The 20,198-nt window shown below is 35.6% G+C and overlaps 1 long non-coding RNA gene and 1 pseudogene across 4 annotated transcripts in view; both read right to left on the reverse strand.

Moving 5' to 3' along the window:
• Positions 1-4,889: 4,889 nt before the first annotated feature.
• Positions 4,890-20,198, reverse strand: part of LOC120618263 (uncharacterized) — a 161,643-nt gene continuing 146,334 nt past the window's right edge. For all 4 annotated transcript variants that reach the window (XR_005657200.1, XR_005657199.1, XR_005657202.1 and 1 more), the window contains 4 exons: positions 8,343-8,426; positions 7,431-7,589; positions 5,375-5,458; positions 4,890-5,208 (listed from right to left, as the gene is read on the reverse strand). This is a non-coding gene — a long non-coding RNA (uncharacterized LOC120618263). The remainder of the gene's footprint in view (positions 5,209-5,374; positions 5,459-7,430; positions 7,590-8,342; positions 8,427-20,198) is intronic.
• On the reverse strand, positions 16,282-16,400 carry LOC120618686 (uncharacterized; annotated as a pseudogene).

Genomic DNA, 20,198 nt, shown 5'->3' on the forward strand with positions numbered 1-20,198 from the left:
GAATTTGCTCCTATAGAAATTTACAAACAAGTAGGGTAATGACTATACATAAAAATTAATCATGTGCATATATGCTATAATTGAGTTGTACAGAATTGCAAACTTTTAGCAGGGTTTATTATTTCTTTTTAATGAAAAGAGTTTGTTTCCATTTGGTTTTTACTCTCCACTCTCCCAAACATTGACAATAGAGATGAAGACAAATCTTGCCTGGAAGATGGTAGAAGGGCCTGAAGATCTGGAGAATCTCAGCACTAACAAGGAGACTTGGACAAGTATGAAAGATGTCTCCTTCTTGTTGGGCTCCCCATAGAATTCAAGTTCCACGGGGATGGATATCATGTCTGCCATATTCACAACTCTTTCCCTAGAACCTAGGAAAATGCCTAGAACCTAGCCAAGTGTTCAATTAAAATTAAGTTCATTATTTTTAAACCATTCTGTGGAGTTTTCTTTTGGAAAACCAAACAGGATGAGATAGGGCTGTTTAGTTTCACTGCTGCTCTTTCAATTGTCTAGCCCAGTTGTAGGAGAGGAGGACGAGGTTCTGAAGATCTGGGGCTGGTAGAGAGATCAATGTTTACTTGGATCTGAAGGCACTCTGAAGCCAAGAGGGTGGATGGAGGTGCAGTTGAGATATAGGATCCTAATAGGTTACCTAAACAAAGTAGAGAGCAGGAGCCAGAATATGGATAAAGCAGGGAAGCATGAGAAGAAACCAGTGCAGGCAAAAGGAGGGAGGTCTGGGGAAATGCCTGATACAAGCTGCTGCTGTCTGGGTGATGGGTACACCACCTACAGTAGAATTAGGGACCAAGTGGGTATTGATAATCACTTTGTAATTCATCTCACATCAGACCTAAATGCATTCTCCAAGAACCAAATGGCTTCAAAAGCATCATCTGAAAATTAAGGTGTCTATTAAGGTAACAAAATAAATATACAAAAAATCAATAGCATCCATTGGAATAAACAATTAGAAAATACGTTTTTAAAGATCCAATTCACAATAACAACAAAAGTTCTAAAACTTACAAAAATGTTCAATATCTATTTGAAGAAAACTTTATTAAAAGACCACAATAAATGGAGAGAGATAACATACTACTGATTAAGAAAATTCAATATTTTTAAACTATCAATTTCCTCATGGTAATCTGTAATTTAAACATAATTTTTATCTATATCCAACTGAATATTTTTCATATCTGACAAAATTCTAAAGTTCTTCTAGAAGACAATGTTTAGAAAAGAGCCAAGAAATAATATTAAAAAAAAAAAAAGTGAGTAGGAAATGTAACATACTTTAAATAAATTAAAATACTTTCCTATTGGTACAATAATAAATGGATGAATAAACAAAATACAGAGTTTGGAAGTTGACCACTTTTATACATATAAATTTAATAAATGAGAAATGTGGTGTGTGAATTCAATAGGAAATGATAAATTCTTCAAAAAATTGTATTAAAAGCTAGGGTGAATATTTAGGAAAAATAGAGTCAGAATCTTACCATATGCAAAAGTAATATCTAAACACAAAATTTCATTTAAAATACTGTTTAAAAAGGATATTTTCAAAATATTATAGTGAGGAAGTTCTTCTTAAGCAAAACATATCACTCTAAAGTCAGACAGAAAAAGAATGAGAGATTTGAATTCATAAATATTTACTTTTGCTCAGTTAAAGAAACCATAATCAAAGTTAAAAGGTGAACTAAAGACTGTAACACAAGCAACGCAGGAAAAAGTATTCAGAAAACAGTTTCTTAAAATCAATATAAAATGCTAAGCAAAATCAATATGAAAAGTTAAAATGAACTAAGTATATGAAAAAGCAATTTACAGAAGAAATATAAATAGCTAGTAAATATTGAAAAAGATGATGAAGTTCACTAATGATCAGGGAAATTAAATAAAAACAGCAAAGTATTTTTCACCTACTTGATTAGCAGAAATTAAATTTATTATTAATAACCAGTTTTAGTGAGAGTATTAGTATAGGAAAGGTTGTACTATCGGTAGAATTTAAATTAGATCCCTCTATGAACTGCAATTTGCAGTCTCTATCAAAACCTTAAATATATATACCTTAGACACTTAAGTTCTACTTCTCAGAATTTATCCTAAAGAAATACTGAGTATAGAGAAAACTTTTGCCATATGATTGGAAATAATAAATTTTGTGAGACTACTTCATTATGTAACAAATGGTGAATTCTATTTTGGTATTTTCATATTACCAAATGTCACAAAATCATTTTTAAGAGAGAGAAGTTTACATATTCTGATAAGCAAAGATGATCATGATAAACTGTTACATAAAGAAAGTTACACATTTAGAATATAAAGTATGATTACATTTTGTTTTAAAAATACTTGGAAACTACTGTGTGCATATGTGTGCATTTGAATCAAAGCATTAATAAAAAGCAAATAATTAGGAAAACAAGCATCGACAAGGTGGCTCTGAGTCCCAACGCTTTGCACAATTAAATACTTTTTTAGCCACTGAACTATTCTTCAAATTAAATCTTATGCAAAAACTCAAAAAGCAGAAGACAAAAGAAAGCAGAGTTTCTATTATTGAACCAAACACTCTGCTCCCCACAACAGCTCTAAAGTTCCTCTGAAGAATAGCAAGGGTTCCTTGAAACAGGGTATAAAAACCACTGTTTTACTAATGTCAGTGTGCACTAGCAAATTCTTTATCATTTCATTGTTCTCCACTACTCCCAGTAAATACAATAGAATGGCACCATAGACATATAATAATATATTAGTATTTAATAAAAACAACAAAACAAAGAAAGGAGAGAGAGAAACCACATGACAATGTCATTTGATTCTGTCCTACACTCCACTCAGGAGTCAGGGTCCTGAGCAGAGTGAGCATGAAGGATAAAAGATTAAAATGCTGTTGGTTGGTTATTCAGTCTTGGTTTCCAAGGGCTTTCGTGGTGTAAGTACCTTGCTATGATGAATATAATTCTAGTATTTAAACACCCGTTCTTTGCCAATTGAATTCCAGGAGCATGTCCCATTGCTGGAGAAAATTATGACTGAGATGGATTCATTGAAAGGTGAAAATATCAGTCTTTGGCTATTTGTTTCATAGGAAATTTTCAAGAGAAAATTTAACCATACAAATTTTTGCCTTTCTCACTGACTTGGGAACCTTCCTAATTCTTATGGAACATGCAACCTCAACTGTACCAAAGGTGAAAGTTTAAAGACATTCGAGAATCAAAGTGGTGAGTTAATCTGAATTAACTCAGGAGCAGCAGCCCTCACAAAGACAAAGGCTATATCAGAGCAGAAACTCAATGTTCAATTATCAATCCAACAGAACAAATTGGGAAAGATGATAGACAAGCTGTGATAAAGTCGAAGGCAGTCAGAGGAAGTCTATTCAGGGAGTTTAGCACACAGAAAACAATATAGTGTCTATCAAGAATGTGTCATCAAGTTAGTTCACTGCTGGTAGTTGGCCAACAGGTATGTCTAAAGACAGACACATGGTGATAGGTCCAGAATCAGAAAATATGCAGAGATTCCAGCAAGCAACTGGCCTCAGAGATTTCTAGTACTAAGAGGGTCCAGGCACAGGATTGAAATTCAGGGCAGGTATTTAGCAAAAATTGACACAGAAAAACAGTCACAGTCTCGGCAGGACAAAGTAATCAGCAGGCCACCCAGTTGGACTGTAGCAATAAGTCAGGAAATAACCAAGGGTTATTTCCCCTACTAGGACACTGAGCAATGTCTAGAGACACTCTGGTTGTCATACCTTGGAAGAGTACTACAGACATCCTCGTGGTCAGAGGCTGGGGATGCTGCTAAACATCCTACAGTGGACAGAACAGCCCCACAAGACAAAGGATTATACAGCCCAAAATAATGCCACTGCTGAGAAATCTTGGTATAGAGAATAACATAGAAACACAGTTATAGAAACTATGACACAAGTCAGGGAATGGGAGTTAATTACACAAACAAGGCATAAATGTGAAAATGAAGCAAGAGCAATATAGTGAGGTTGAGTTGGAACTGAGTCACCTGAGCTACTCTTAAACTAGGTTCTTTTATTTCCTCCTAATTAAGGACCATGTATGTCTTAGGAACTTGAGTAAAAGATATTTTAGAAGTAGATATGTGCTCAAACACTTACTAGCCAAGGAACATTGGGCAATTTATTTAATCTCTACACCTCAATTTCCTTTTCTGCAAAATAGGAATAATAATAGCATCTGCACTTAGAATTGCTACAATAGTAAAAAAGAATAATGCATGATAAGTATTTCTAACACTGCAGGTAGCTCATATGACATGGTTGATAATTAATAATTACAGATGGGTATCAAATAGCTGGGCCTGGGATGGGAGATGTTTTTAAATAGAAGAGAGAAAAAGAAGTGAAGCAGTGCATTACTGGCCCAATCCACCCCAAAATTATCTGGCAGAGGGTTTTCAGAAAAAAAATCAGGAATTAAATTTACTTAAAGCCAGAATTTAATCATAGGTTAGTGGAAACTAAAAAGCAAGAATGTTAGAAGGAAATTTCTCTGACATATTTGTTTCAAGTGTTTCAATCTTTAAACTTCTATGAGAAGTTGAAATCTCTTTTTTTTTAGAGTGATTAATTATAATATTCTATTCTCAATCCTTTATTGTGAAACGTTATGGGCCCAATATTTTCTCTTACTAAATCAAAGATATTCCGGAATATAGTCAATCCCTCTTCTTCTCAAGACATTAAAATACAATGCTAGGCTATGAGCTTAAGCATCTAATACAGATAAATGAAGGGCTCTGACAAAAAAAAAAGGCCTGCTTGTCCTATTCTAATGCATGATTAATTTTCAGGAATTTACATAATAATAAGAAACAAAAAAGAAAACAAACTGAGAGGAAGTGGAAGTTATTATATTGTATGTTGGTTCCTAAAAGTAGCTCAGCTGGGGTTTCCAACCCCTCCTAAATCCCCAGACAGATTAAATGAAACCACCAACATGTGATGAAACCTCAACATCATAAAGATACCTGTAGGGAAAAAGTCACATCAAGGTCTGGCTCCTTGAGTCCCATCTAAAGTAGGAGACTAAGCAAAATTCCAAAAGGCCTCTTCTGTAAAATGTTTTGCCTCTGAAGCTCTCCTTCAGCATGGACCCCAAAGACAGCATTTAGAAGGTTCCCGAGTGGTGTCTCCTGAGATTAAAAAAAATGAATATTGCCAATCACCAAAGATGGAAGTATTTATATATTGGAATAGACGGGCATTGGAAAAAATACTAATTCACCCAACTGGCATATAATTGGGTGAATTATATGCCAGTTGGGCAACACCAGGGCCGTATCTATGCATCATCGTCACCTTATGAGCTTAGCTGATTCAGGTGTCCAATCTGACTTCTTGAGGTGTTAAGGGTGAGAGAAAGGCCACAAGCTCCTTGGCTTACTAATTATTTTCCAGAAAAAGAAATGGGTATAATGTTGGATGACATCTTTAATAAAAACAACTAATATTTGTAGCTTTACCACCTGCTTTCATATATATTATTTCATTTGAGCTCAATGTGCCCGTTTTATAACTTTCAGGAAACTAAGGCTCAGAGTAGTTAAGTGACTCACTCAACATCACACAGCTAGGAAAGAATAAAACAAGACTCACACCCAGATGCAACTGATTTCACATCTCATTCTTGTGATTCCATACATCATGCTACTTCCTAGCACCTTCTCCAGTCAAGCAATGAAAAAGAGAGAGGGAAAAGAGGTCTATCTCACCTGAGAGGCTGCCCCCCATCCTTTCTACCATACTTGCAGGAAGAAGAAATTTCCCAGCTTTCCATTTATTATCATCACCATGGAAGAACTTTACAATGTAATCCAGTGATCTTCCTTTATATTCTCCCCACTCTTTCTCGTACACATAGCAAATGCTGCTTTCTGAGGGTTACTATTAAATTATTTTCTATCACTATGTCTTACCTATTTCATAATGCTATACTCCAAAATTAAACTACTTACTTCCCCTTATTATTATTAATCTTTATCTCTAAACTTAGATCAAATCGAGAAAGGAACATTTTGAATTGTGTCCATGTAGTAATTTTATTTTAAAAAATGACTCTTTAATATTTATTTACATATATATGAAAGAATTCAATTTGGAGCAGTGTGTGTGTGTATAGAAAGAGAGAGGCAATTCAAGCTACTTTCAAGATACAAAAAGACTTCAGACTACAACTATAAATTCCAAAGTTCAAAGTGAAAAATCAGTTGTTTTTAATCAGAGTGGTAATGACAAAACTTTGACATGCCAAATATCGCAGATAATTGTTTAAGAATTTACAGTTACAGTGTATATTTATTTAGAATATTTTTTTAATTTAAAGTTATATTTAAATCTTTAAAGTATGTTGTAAATTTCCTCGGGTGCTAAATTATGATATAAATATGTACAATTACAAGCAATAGTAGAGCCACAGATTGTAATTATTACTGGTAATGACAGCTTCATAATCTTTGACATAATAATTTTTGTAACTTCTATGGTAATATTTATGTTCAAAACATTAGCTAATTAATGCTTTAAAAAAATCATCACAAACCATATGAACAAACAAATTAGTCTGCTCTATTGACATTTTATATATTTTCCATTAACTGATTAATGTCTATTTACAAAACTTGAATAACAACTGAGAAATCATCCAACATAAATGTAAAATCCAAAGATTATTTTTTTTGGCTTTAGGAAGACAACCTCTTTGTTTATTATTCTTTGCTTAAATTGCCTCTTATTTGTGGAGTGTACTATCCAGACCCATTCTTCATCCTCCTGATTCTCTGGGCTTACATTATATAAGGAAAGAGTCATTAGCCTTCAATAGCCAAAGTAATAGGTGAATTGCCTTAGCCACGTGGGACATTAGCTGGTAGTCCAACTACTCTCAAACCCACATCCCCACAAAATGTGCGTTGCGGGTTAAGAGGAATAAGAAGCCTTTCTATCATATCTTGATAAATTCAAAATGCCTCTCCCACTTTCTCCTTTCTTCTTTATTTGTAGGAATATAATAATTATTATTTATTAAGCACTTATTATCTACCAAACTGTGCTAAAGGCTCAATGTATATTTTAGCTCATTTCATAATTATAAAAACCATGTGAGGTAGGTATTATCAAGATCTTTATCCTTATTATGATATCATCATCATTATTAAGTAAATAAATAAATAAATAAATACAATTAAAAACATTGAGGGTCAAGAGTTTAATTAACTTGCAAAAGATGAGACAGAGCAAGGGAAAAAGCCAGTTCCACCTGATTACACAGCCCACTATCCCAACCAGTACACCAATTGTTCTCAAACTTTGGCAGGCCTCTGAACCACAGATAAAATCACAGATTCCTGGACCTTACCTTGCAGTTTTGATTCAGGAGGTCTGGGGAGGATCTCCAGAATTTTCATTTCTAATAAGTTCCCGGGTGATGCAGATGCTGCTCAGGAACAACACTTTGAGAACCACCGCAATATACTAACTTTTGCTAAAAAAAAAATTGATCCTTCCATAGATGGTCCTGTCAAATAAATAATTTGAAATAGGAATGTTTATTTGTTTTAGTGGATATTAGCCAATATTCTTCCATGGCAGGAGGGAGAGAACAGGTGCTGGTATTCAAATAGGCATGTTTTATCACAAAAAAAATACCAGTTTTATGTAAGAGGTTTTTATTTTATTTTTTTATTTTTATTTTTTTAGAGAGCCTCCTGTCCTCATTTATCATATCCATAGGGGAGACATTCCCCCAAATTCATGTCATTCTTATTCTTTCTCGAAGACTCTTTAGCTACTTCTTTACTCTCCTGAAGATGAGAACATCACCACCGATGTATTCATTTTCTGAATCCTACCTTTGGAACTCCCCAGTCCAGGTCCATCGCTGAGGCTGCACAGCTTATACACAAAAGTAGCAACAACAAAGATGCTGCCACCCTCTCACAAACCTGCAATGGCTTTTCCCTGTCAGTTAACATGAGTTTGCTCTTCATTCCATAGGTTTGAGAATTGAGCTCATGATTTATTTCTATGATAAATTTGCTTATGCTAAAAAATATGCCAAGTCAAAGCCTGGAACAAGATTTTATGGGCCAAGTAGTAAACTCCATAAAATCAGGGTTTAAAATGGAAAATGTTATTCAGACTAATTATGGGTCATGCAATTGGGCATTACTATAGCAAGCTTTGCTTAAATGTTATCCCAAATGAGGACATCAGAAGAACATATGTGCCACAGACACAGCCCAAATTCTTGGTCAGCAATGGAACAAACCTGCAGTGGCAAAGGGGTGTGACTGCCACTGACATCCCTGTGGCAATTTCCTCATTAGACAGCCATGTGGTGAGCCTTCTCAAGCTGTAGACAAAGGACAAAGGATAATGGTCTTTAGTTTTTAAAGTGTGGCACAGAGGACAGGAAGAATGGGAAAAAGCAATAATTCCTAAATAAAGGAAAAAGTCTGGTGAGAAATCTTTTCAAAACCCATTTTGAATAAAAATAAATTTGCTATGCATTCAAGAACTGAAAAGACTTAATTTCTGAGATATAAACAAATTAAATGTATGAAAACTGTTTACTATAATGGGGACAATTGATATAATTGTAATGATGGGCTATTATTTTGCTCAGCTTCATTTCAATGGAAATAAAAGCTTCATGAACAAATCTTAAAGTCCAAGATAACTGATTACTTTATATTCTGAGAGATGAAATGAGTTCTAAATTTAAAGTGTTCTTTTCTTTGCTCAAAATGTATGAATGAGGTCTTTGCTGATAATTCTTGATATTCATAAAAATCAGTCTATATTTCCTAAGTAAATTTATTTTCATTTTATGGTACTATTAAAAGGCTGAATTGAACCTGGAGGAAGGAAAAAATGCTTTAACAGCCAAGGTAAAATCATGATGTTCAAAGTATATAATACAAAAAAATTTTTTTCAAGCTTTATTTCATTCACCAAGTATATATTATCCAACTTTATTTTTTTCTATATCTATTTTTTAAAAAGAAATACTATGGACCTCGATCTTCATCTTTCATTGCATACTTTAATAACATAAAAAATACCAAACAAAGTGAAATTAATATGTACTTGAAAAAATGAAATTAAAGTTATATAAAATATAATATTATATATTATATGATTATCATATAATATATATTAAGCATATATTTTATATATATACTTAGTAGAAAATAGGAACAGCATCCAGAACACAGCACAATCTAGCACCAACTCAAAATGTTGCTGATAAGACATTTAGCATTTCGCTAGAGTGTTGGTTTGCAACCTCAGGAGCTTACCTTGTGAAATCTGAAACTGGCCTCCATACATGCAGGACAAGGAGAGACAGAAGAAAATGGGAGACTACTACAGATTTGTGACTTCCATACCTTTGTGCTAGGAGTCAGATGCCAGGGCACTTCACTGTCAATCACTACAACAACCTCTCCTTGGTTCTTCTCAATTTCTCAGAGATTCCACCTCTTAGCATCCTAGCCAGGCTTTGTGATAAGCCCTCAGACCCTAATCCTCTGCAGTTGTGCCCTCCTAGCTTTATAAGACAGCACACAAAGTTCTCCAATGTACCATCCTGCTCTTCCACCTTGTCTACTAGGCCCGAAGCTAGCTGAGTAGTGGACAACTGCATGTTTTTCTCTAATCTCAGCTCTTCTTCCAACTTTCTAACTCAAGTTTCAGCCTCTAGGTGAGTATGGGTGGCCAGCCAACTGACAACAGTAGACGCTAGCCCACTGCAGCAGTCATTCTTTTCTCTTTGCTATATTGCACTATGTGCAGTTCCTCAAACTTTTCCCATTTTCCCATTTAGAAAAGAAAAGTACAGCTCACTGCCAGCGTTCATTTAACATCAGGCGTAGGAATGCTATGTTTTCTAGAATTTGACATTTTCAGTCATTCAACTACTAAAAACTGAATGCTATAAATAGAATGATGTCATTTATTTCCAAAGACTATCAATATAGTAGAGCAATGCGAAAATAATAATAAAAGCGAAATATTTCATGGCAAACTTTGGGGGTAAAGTTAGGGCTGTCATCCGCGAGTTACCTTGGGATAAACACTGTAGCTGCAAGTGCCACTAGTGAGTATCCTCAAGGCAAAGAGGAAAAGGGTTAAAGCAGCTGGTGTTTTGGGGACGTCCCTGTACTTACATCACCCATAAATTCCTAACATACGGGCTACCTCTCCCCACATAGAGGACAAAGACCAACTCGGGAATTCCCCAGCAAGTGTCTCTTTCCTAAGACCTATTACTACGATCTCCAAGCTGGCTTGCCAATTGTTGGTGAAGTCTGAAACTGGCCCCCTATACACAGAGGGCAAGGAGAAACTGAAGGAAAAGGCACACTCCAGATTGGTAGGTGGCAGCTTTACTAAGCAAGGGAACTTAAGAGGCTTCTCTTGGGTGACACGCAAGATGAGCAGATTACTTTCTGTGCTCACCAGAATCTTACAAGTTTATACAGGGGCCTGAACTGGGTTCTATCACATACACCATCCAGATGGTCTCAAAAACACCTTCCTCTATTACTCAGTCATAAGAAGAGATGAAATACTGCCATTTGCAACAACATGGATGGAACTTGAAATAATCATATTAAGCGAAATAAGCCAGACAAAAAAAGGTCGAAAATCACATGATATCACTATATGTGGGATATAAACCTAAAAGCAACAAATGAAGAGGACAAACAGAGACTCATGGACATGGACAATGGATTAGTGGTTATCAAAGAGGAGGGGGAAAATAATAAAAAAAATAAAATGTTAAAAAAATTAAAAATGAAAAAATAAATACCTTCCCCTCTCAAAGTTACGTCTTTGAAAAGGCTTCACTATGGAAATGGTGGCCAGAAGTACATTCCAAAGACAGCGGGGAAGGTAAGGATACTCCAATTGCCGAGGTCCAGCTTGAGGGTCAATCAGCAGTCATGTCCTCTCAATAACCTCCTCCAACATAGAGTCTAAACTTGAACTTTAAAAAAATTAATTCTGATCCCATTAATTTTGTAAAAGCAAATTAACCTTTTGAGGGAGGAGATCTATTTTTTCATTTTTATATAAAGATATTGATAAGATAAAGGAAAGTACTATCAAAATGTAAGAAGTCTATGAGCTGGGAGAATTGTTGTCACATCAATCTTATACCTGAGAGCACTAGATATGCCACAAATCTATTTTTTTAAATAAATAAGTGTGATCACTACTAGGTGTCAGGCATTATGCAAGATGAATAATAAACAGTCCTTACCCTTAAGAAATGTACAGTCCAGTAAAGGGTTAGAGTGACATACACAAATAGAAGACATGAAGTGATAGAAGTCTACTCTCATATTCCTTCCTGCCTAATATAGCCACTTATTTAGAGTTACTTGAAGACCAAAGTCATCTTATACTGTGGGAATAGACCATGACCTGGGCCCTGGCTAAGCCAGATTTTGCTTCAGTATTTGGTTCACACAATAATACCCTGATCATTTGAGGCTTGACTGACTTTTTTTTTTTACCTATATTTCAGATTGTGTACCTGCCTTCTCGTATGGATTGTCCCCAACCCTCTGGAAAGATCATCTGAGTTCTCAACCCCATGGTTCAGATGAGTAACTGACTTTCCTAAACCACTCATCTGCCTAGTAAGCCCCTTTCTCCAGCACCACCCACAAGCTTAGCATAACTAGCACATTTTAGAGTTAAAAACACATGTAGCCATAGCGAAAGAGTTATTCTCAGTTCATGAAAATCAGGCTAATTCTGATACCATCTATTAGAAGTTCGAAGACAGAAACAGTACCCACAGACAAATGAAGCAGCAGATTAACCAAATACATACATTGAATGTGTACAGGAAAAGTTGCTGAGAAGACCACCTATATCCAAAGACTACCTTCCGAAATAGCTAAGGGCACTGAGCTTGTAGTTTATTTCCCATTAGAGTAACGTGTTTTGACCCTGCCTTAAGAGACCACCTGCCTAACATGAATGCAGACCATTTACTCAGGGCATTAGACTATTAGAGAAAAAAAAAACTTTTGAGAAATGGAGTTAAACAAAATGCATTGCCTAGCCAGCTCCAGCTTCACATATGCCTGTCTACACAAGCAATGCTTTTCTTAAAATCACCCCACATGAGGTTTTAAGCTTCCCTACTGAGTTCTCAGACCCCTGAGAACTGAAACAACAGGCTTCCAGCTGTTCCACAAGCTGAACTGATGCCCAGCAATGGCCATACTTAATGGTTAATGATTCATAGAGAGACTATGGCCAATCTTGTTGCAGGTTTCCTGGGGTCAATTATGGGGACTCCATTCCACACAAGATCACCCAGAAAAATCCTTGGGCTAATTTTGGTGATATTCAGGGTCATCTACATCGACTTTAGTATAATTATAGGTTATTTAAGTTCCAAAGACTCATTCCACATGTGTTAAAAGCATAAACTATAGGGAGCATTGTTAAACTGAAGACCACCTGCCAGAAAGACCACTTAATTTTAGAACCTGGGGTGGTCTCCATATGCAGATTTCATAGTTTTACATTATGAGTAACAAAAGGTTAAATACATTGTGCCAGGTGGTAAGTGAAGAGTTAGCTTGTTGAGTAAAAGTAGAGTCAAGAAGAAAATTATGGCCTTTCACAGAATTATTTAGAAAAGAAACTTCAACTAATGTATAACAGCAAAAGAGAGCAGAAAACAAGCCTGTCTATGATGAGAAATCAGAGTTGCTGTTGAGCTAAATGGGTGGTGGGGCAGTAAAAGTACTAGAGCAATAAGTATGGCAGGACTTCCATATTCAAAGGCTACTGATTGAAGAGTTGAGAACAACTGCTGCCCAGTAATGCTTTTGACAATTCTCTCAGGCACTAGCAGCCAATGGAATGCCACAGAAATGCACAGGTAAATACTTAACAGGTTGTAACCCTTAAAGACAAAGTTAAATATGGCTGTGAATACATACACACAACCACAAGCCATTTCAAATAAAGTAAAATTAATAACAAGCAAATGGAGAGGGGGCTATCTGCTGGTGGTCCTCTAGAATCTGGAATGTGTGTACCCATGAAAAAAAGGAATTTCACTACGTCTTTAACAAGGCTGCTTTTTCTGGTTTCTTTCTCCAGTTATCAAAGCTTACATAAAACTTCCACCAAAGGAATTAAAGAAATAATTCCTGCCAGGCTGCCAGCAAAGAAGGAGCAGAATTTTCCATTACAGGTTGCTAGAAGGTATGTTTATCATTGCTCCTTTATGCATGCTGCATGTGGGCTCTGTAATGAGCATATGGTAAAAAACAAAAATTTCATCATGGCTGAGATATCATACTAACTTGGCCCAACACATTAGGTTTTATAGCTGATCTTTGCACATTGTTAACAAATACTGTGAAATCCAGGAACCCTGCTTTTAAACAGCTGTGAGAATTCATTGACTTCTAATATCTCATCCTAAAAAGCAAGAATGGTTAATGAGATCCAATCTGAGCACTTTCTGAAAACTTAATTTTGAAGTTATGGGCCCTAGTAAAGATATATTAGCACCTAGTCGATACACTATCTAAATTTTACTTTTGACAGTTGAAATTGTACATTTTACTTTCGACCCAAGACCAGGTGGCTTATTTTGGTAAATTGATGTTTTCAAAGAGTTTTAAAACTTACCATAACCTTTTTTGTTTCATTTGGGGTGTTCTTTGTTCAGCATTAATTGGCTATAAAACTCAATCTCTTGAATTTAACTTTTAAAAATGGCCCTCTTTTCCGAAAGAAGTGAAGAGCCACTATTAAATGCTTATGGCACAGTGTCCCATAGACACAATTCTGACTTTTATTCTCTCCAGAAACAATCATGAAAAAATAAAAAGTTTTTGCACAACAAGATGGTATTAGATAAATAAGTACATTTTTTAAAATGAGAAAACATCAGACAAGCCCAAATTGAGGGATATTAACAAAATAACTGATCGGTCTTTTTCAAAAATGTCAAGGTCATGAAAGACAAGGAAAGACTCTTCAGATGGGAGGAGACTAGAAAAAGTAGCTAAATAAATGGATATAGGACCCTGGGTATAATCTCGAAACTGGAAAAGTTGTTAGTGGAAAAGTAAGTGAAATGCAAATAAGGTATTATTCTGATATTAATAGTATTATTCTGATATTAATTTTCCGGTTTTGATGGATGTACCATGGTTGCATAAGATGTGACTATTAGGGGAAGCTGTGTGAGAGGTATATGGGAACTGTGTACAATTTTTGCAACTTTTTAAAATAATTAAACAATTAGTTCAAATAAAAGTTTTTTTTAAGTTTCAGAAAGAAAACAGAAAAAACACCCTAAATTGCCCGCAAAGTACATCTTAGTGATCAAAGTCTCAAATGAAGTGAGGCATGAGGCATATTGTAGAGTCCATGAAACCAGTAATGCTATTAGCAGTTCCTGTTTCTGAAGCATTACACGGTTCTTTCTTAGGAGACTAGGTCCTAACAGTGGTTTGGCTTTTTTAGAAATCCCTGGACACAGAATCAAATTGCAGAGTCTATAAAAATTTATCTCTACTTTTATCTTATCATATCAGAAAAGAGGAAAAAAAAAGGTCTAACTATATTAAATAGCTTGCCTAAAATCAAAACTAATACTATTTAATAATTAACGATATGTTTACTGTATGCCAGGTGCTGTGCTAAATATTTCACATGGATTATCTCATATATGCCTCACAACAATTCTAGGAAAAACTGTAATTATCATTTTGTAATAGTTTTCTATTGCTGCATAACAAATCAACACAAACTTGGCTTAGGACAACACAAATCTATTACCTCACAGTTTCCATGGGTCAGGAATCTCGCACATTTTAGCTAGATTCTCTGCTCAAGATTTCATAAGGCTGAAATCAAAGCATCAGCTGGCTGCATCCTCATCCGGAAGCTTGACTAGGGAAAGATCTGCTTCCAAGCTTGTACTATTGATGTCCCTACTTTCTTGCTAGCTGCTTTCACATTGAATAGAAACTGGGAAAATTTTTTGGCTCTTGAAAAAAAATATTCCTCAAAGGAACTACTTTTTTTCAATTAAATTTATTGGAGTAACATTGGTTAATAACATTATATAAGTTTTGGATACACAATTCTATGGTACATCATCTGTATATTGCATTGTGTGCTCACCACTCAGAGTCTAGTCTTCTTCTGTCGCCATATATTTGACCCCCTTTACCCTCATTATACTCCCCTCAGACACCTTACCCTCTGGTAACCACCATGCTGTTTGTGTCTATACGTTTTTTGTTACAGAAACAAAAATTTTTGAAAGTCTGAATTTTGTTTTCATTTTTTAGAAATGCAAAGAATTATAGCTCACATAGACTTTAAATTAGAGCCTATATCTGAATTTATGTATGTTAATCTGTTTCCTTTTTAAACATCCATTTTTATGTGTAAAATAATTCTGTTTCCTGTTAGTGCTGCTATTGTTTACATGTGTATACTCATTGCTAGTATAATAAGAAGTTATGTGCTTCATCATTCAGTAAGCACCCAAATCCACATTGCTGTGAAGAAATAGGCTAGACTTCCAAGAGTCTAATGATGTATAGGACATACAAGAAATACACAGCAGAATGAAATTGTAAAATCGTTATGTGAATTGATATAATGAGTACTTTCAATAACATAAGGTCAAGGATAACAGCATTTTAAGTTGAGAGGCAAAGAAGGTGCACAAGAGGGTTAGATATATTTTCTTTTCTTTTTCTGGAACACACATGCCTACTCTTTACCCGCTGACCGCAACCCCTACAATAAAACTATTCATCTTTCAGATTCCAGTTTATCCTTTCCATGAACACTTCCCCTACTCTAATTCTAGGTTAATCGCCCCTCCTAAGTACCCATTCTTGTCCTATCATAGCACTTATCACATTGTATTGTAATTACCTATTTCCAAATATTTTTTTCCAAATTTTCCAAAAATATAGGCTACGAAAAGTTCCCAGTGATGGGGAGTGGGTGAGGGGAGTTTCTATCTTATTCTCCATTACATGCTCAGCACCGAGTGCAATGTCTGGCATCTAGTAAACACAAATTATTATTATTATTATTAATTATTATTATTTAGGCGAGGCAACCTTTGGTTGACTTCACAGATTGCAAGGACCTTGTCAGCTCACAATCCCTTATTTTTTTATTTTTTATGCCTACAGCACCTGGTCTTCTTAGGTGGTCTCCAATCCAAGCACTAACTAGGACCAACCCTGCTTAGCTTCCGAGATCAGACGGGATAGGGCTTGTTCGGGGTGGTATGGCCGTAGACAGACACAGATTAAATGTATGTTAAATAATTGAATTAAGTTGAGCCTGGTGCCTGAGAATCCCATGACCTGATAGACCTGAAAGGAAATAATTCATTCTTTGATCAATCCATATGGGGTTCCAGAAATCACCACTAGCAGTATTCTATTCAATTAACACATTCAATTTAAATCATTTCAACAGATATTCATTGAGTCCCCCCACCTAATGTCAGGGACTGTGCTAGGCAATGGAGTTCAACAGAAGTGGTCTGGGACCCTCAGTGCTGCTGGTGACATCATATCTCCACCTTGCCTTTATGGAAGTTTTGACAGTCCCTTGTGCTCCCTTGAGATCATCCCTCCCCCAGAAGGCATAAGTTATCTAGTGACCTCACACCTTCTCAGTAATAAGTAGGACAGTAACCTGATTGCTTACCTATGTCTAAATGATTTTAAAACTAACTCTATTCTGCCTCACAACTCTGTCGCCATCAGAATTTCGTATCTCTGAGTTCATCCATCATCACCCAACATAACCTATTGCCACCAAACTCCCGTTCAGCCACCTACTTCCAAGGTCACATTCTTCATTTTACCTCAAACGATTGAAATCCCTCTAAGATCAGTTTCAATCATCCTCCTCTGACAACTATCTCCTAACCTCCTACTTCATTTATGATGTCATCCTCATTCTAGTAACCTTTCAAACATATGGAGATTTCCAATCCATTAGTACCTTGGCACAGTGCATCACCTCTCCTATCTTCTGCTGTGATTTAGAACCTAAAATTAAGCTTCAACATTATGTATTACTTTGACATGTGGGGACAATTAGGAGAGCTTCAAATGGCCTAGTTGCAAGTTCCCCTCTTCACTCTACTGCCACAGATGAGATGCTAGCCAAATAACCTTCCTTACCATGGGGACCAGGAACAGTTCCTGCTTAATCCTGAACAGCAGGTTTTAGTTCCCTGCAAGCCAACAAAATTATTTAAACAAGCTAATCAAATCCCCCAGCAGAAACCAGAGGGCACCTTATCCTCTTGTTACTACTATAAAACCTGCTTTCAGCACCACTGGTTGTTTACTCTGTTTCTAAGTGCAAACCCTACGCGGCTCTACATGGCAACTGGTGTCCTCCCTCTCCTAGCTGTGAGTATATATGACTAATAAACTGCTATTAATCTCATCTGTCCAGTGTTGAGTATCATGTGTACAACCATCCTCATAACCCTAGGGCAGGAATTCCACCCTCACTAATGGGGTAAAGAGGAGACAATCAAAACAGTAGTTCTTATATCCCATCCTAGATTTCATGATTCATCATTACTTTTAACTCCTTTGCCCCTCATTTCCATCATCATACTTTTGTAGAAAGCACAATTGGTTAAACCCAACTATCTTCTCTACCTCTGCAGTCAGAACTCTTTATTGAAGAAAATAACACAACCAATATTCCCTGAACTTCCTTTAAAGTCATGACCACAAATTTTAAATGAACACTCAACACCACCTGCAATTCTTACATATTCACTTAGTAATTTCCCACATTTGTATCTTACAATCCCCGCCTTCCCCACCCCATCCCCTACTCAATACATTCCACCCATACTAACCATCTTTTTGTTCCTTGAACTCATTGAAAGTGTTGCCACTTTCTGAGTCTTTATCCCAGCTGTTTTCTATACCTGGAATGCTCTTCCTGAAAATATTTGAAAAATATAACTATCAGCAATAATAATTTGGCTCAAATGTTACCTCCTCTGAGAGATCCACCCTAACCACACTAGCTGTAGAAGACCCCTACATACCAGTTCGCTCTACACCATTCTCCTGTTTTGTTGTTTTCAAAGAACTATCTGAAATTATCTGTTTTTTACTTTTTTATAGCATGGGAGCTAGACATTTTTCACCATTCTATTCTATCTAAAACAATTCCAGGTACATAATAGGTACTTAATAAGTATTTGTTGAATTATAATTAGGAATCAATTTTCACATAAAAGAGAAATACAGTGAGACTATTATTTCACATGACATCATGGCAATACCAGAACTCCAATTTTATCTTTTACAGTGGACTTTCTCTTATAATTTTTAATCATTTACAAACCAAGAGAAGAAGTTCTTCATTTAAGAAGTGTCCATCAGAATCACTAATCATTTATGTCGCCTTAATAGTTATAAATCTTCTAGAACCTCTGTACATTATTGATGGCAAAAGCCTAATCAAGAATTTAAATCTAGACTTAAATCAATATCAATAAATTCATATATGTCCTATATCTTAAATCATGTTTATTATACTGATTTGTCTTAATGATGAGTGACATATTTTCAATAAGAGGAAGTAACTAAAGTTTTCTAATATAAATTCATTTCATTTAAGATTTTGGTCTCAAGCATTACCTGGAACCAACATGCTTACCTCCTTATATTCCTTATATTACTATGAAGTGGTTAAACTTATATCCACACTACTAGATTCCATTATATTCCACTCAAATTCTTGACATATAATTAAATGTAAGGGAAACTTTGTGGCAGGAAACAGTATTTAAAACCATTTAATTTCATAAATATTTCATGGTACAAGGCACTGTGCCAGGTGCTGCAGGGGATTCGACGAAGAGTAAAGTGCAGCACCTGCTCTCAACGCACAGCCCTCAGAAGCACTGCTTTGGGAGATAAAGGACATCATTGAACAAAGAATTTCATTTGGGTTATCCAATCAACTGAAAACACCAAGTTTGATTTAAAAGCTATGTATCTGATGACAGAAACTTGTAACAGCCAAAGGTTAAGTATAGCTTGACACCCATAATTTACCAACTGAAATTATCTTGTCTTTTTATATTTTCTTTCAAATAACTTCAGGGGAATAATATCTGGCTTGGGTTTAGACCCTGGCTAACTCTGAAAATTGTTCTGCAGCATTTATAAATTATTCTAATGTTATTTTTCTACCTTATGTTATCCAAGAGAGATGGCAATATAAATATAACCAAGTAAAGTCAATTTATTCAAGAAGACTTGATCCAAATCTTAGATGAATCTAATAATTCAAGTCACCTCTGGGAGCCGGTTACCAGCAGATGATAGTTGACAGGTTGGTATCATGTCAAATTCCTCCAAAAGCTCAGCAGCTATTAATAGCTAAAAGCATTTTGTAAACATTCTTTAAATATTTTGTTTAAGGAAAAAAAAAGAAGATAACGGGTGAAGAGAGAATGATTTTTTAGAGAATTAGGTCAGGGAACCCCAACAAGGAAAAATCCATTGCTTTGAATCTGTGATGAAATATCCTCCATAAATTTAGATATTTGTCAAGAATGATTTATCTTACACATCGACTAGATCTTTGGTCCATCGATTTTACAAGGTACTTTGTGTTGGACATATGGTCCTGCTTATGGAAAGTAAGGAGAATGGTAGGACCCACTGGCCCACCAACGATACAAATTTTAACTCTGAAATACTTTAAAGAATTAAAGTAGAAGGTGTTACTTTGCACAACATAGGTGTTTACTTAAAGATATATATATGTATATTTCTCATTACTTTTTTCTTAATGGGAGTGTAGAGATCAAAGGAATTAAGGAGGAGTGGGAGAGATCTTTTTCGATGAGAGAGGGGTTTGCTTCTTTCATTCTCTGTTGCCCACATATAAATTTCTAGAGCTATGACACCGGAGGAAGTGTCCAAGAAAGTCAACAGTTAGAATGGCAAGTAGATTTCATCTCTGATGCTAAAATATTGACAGTGGCTGCTTGAAACAATGTGTTAAGAAACACGCATGCCATGTACTTGCTGTTGCA

The sequence above is a fragment of the Pteropus medius genome, unplaced genomic scaffold (genome assembly GCF_902729225.1).
Source record: "Pteropus medius unplaced genomic scaffold, Ma_sr-lr_union100, whole genome shotgun sequence".
NCBI lineage: Eukaryota > Metazoa > Chordata > Mammalia > Chiroptera > Pteropodidae > Pteropus > Pteropus medius.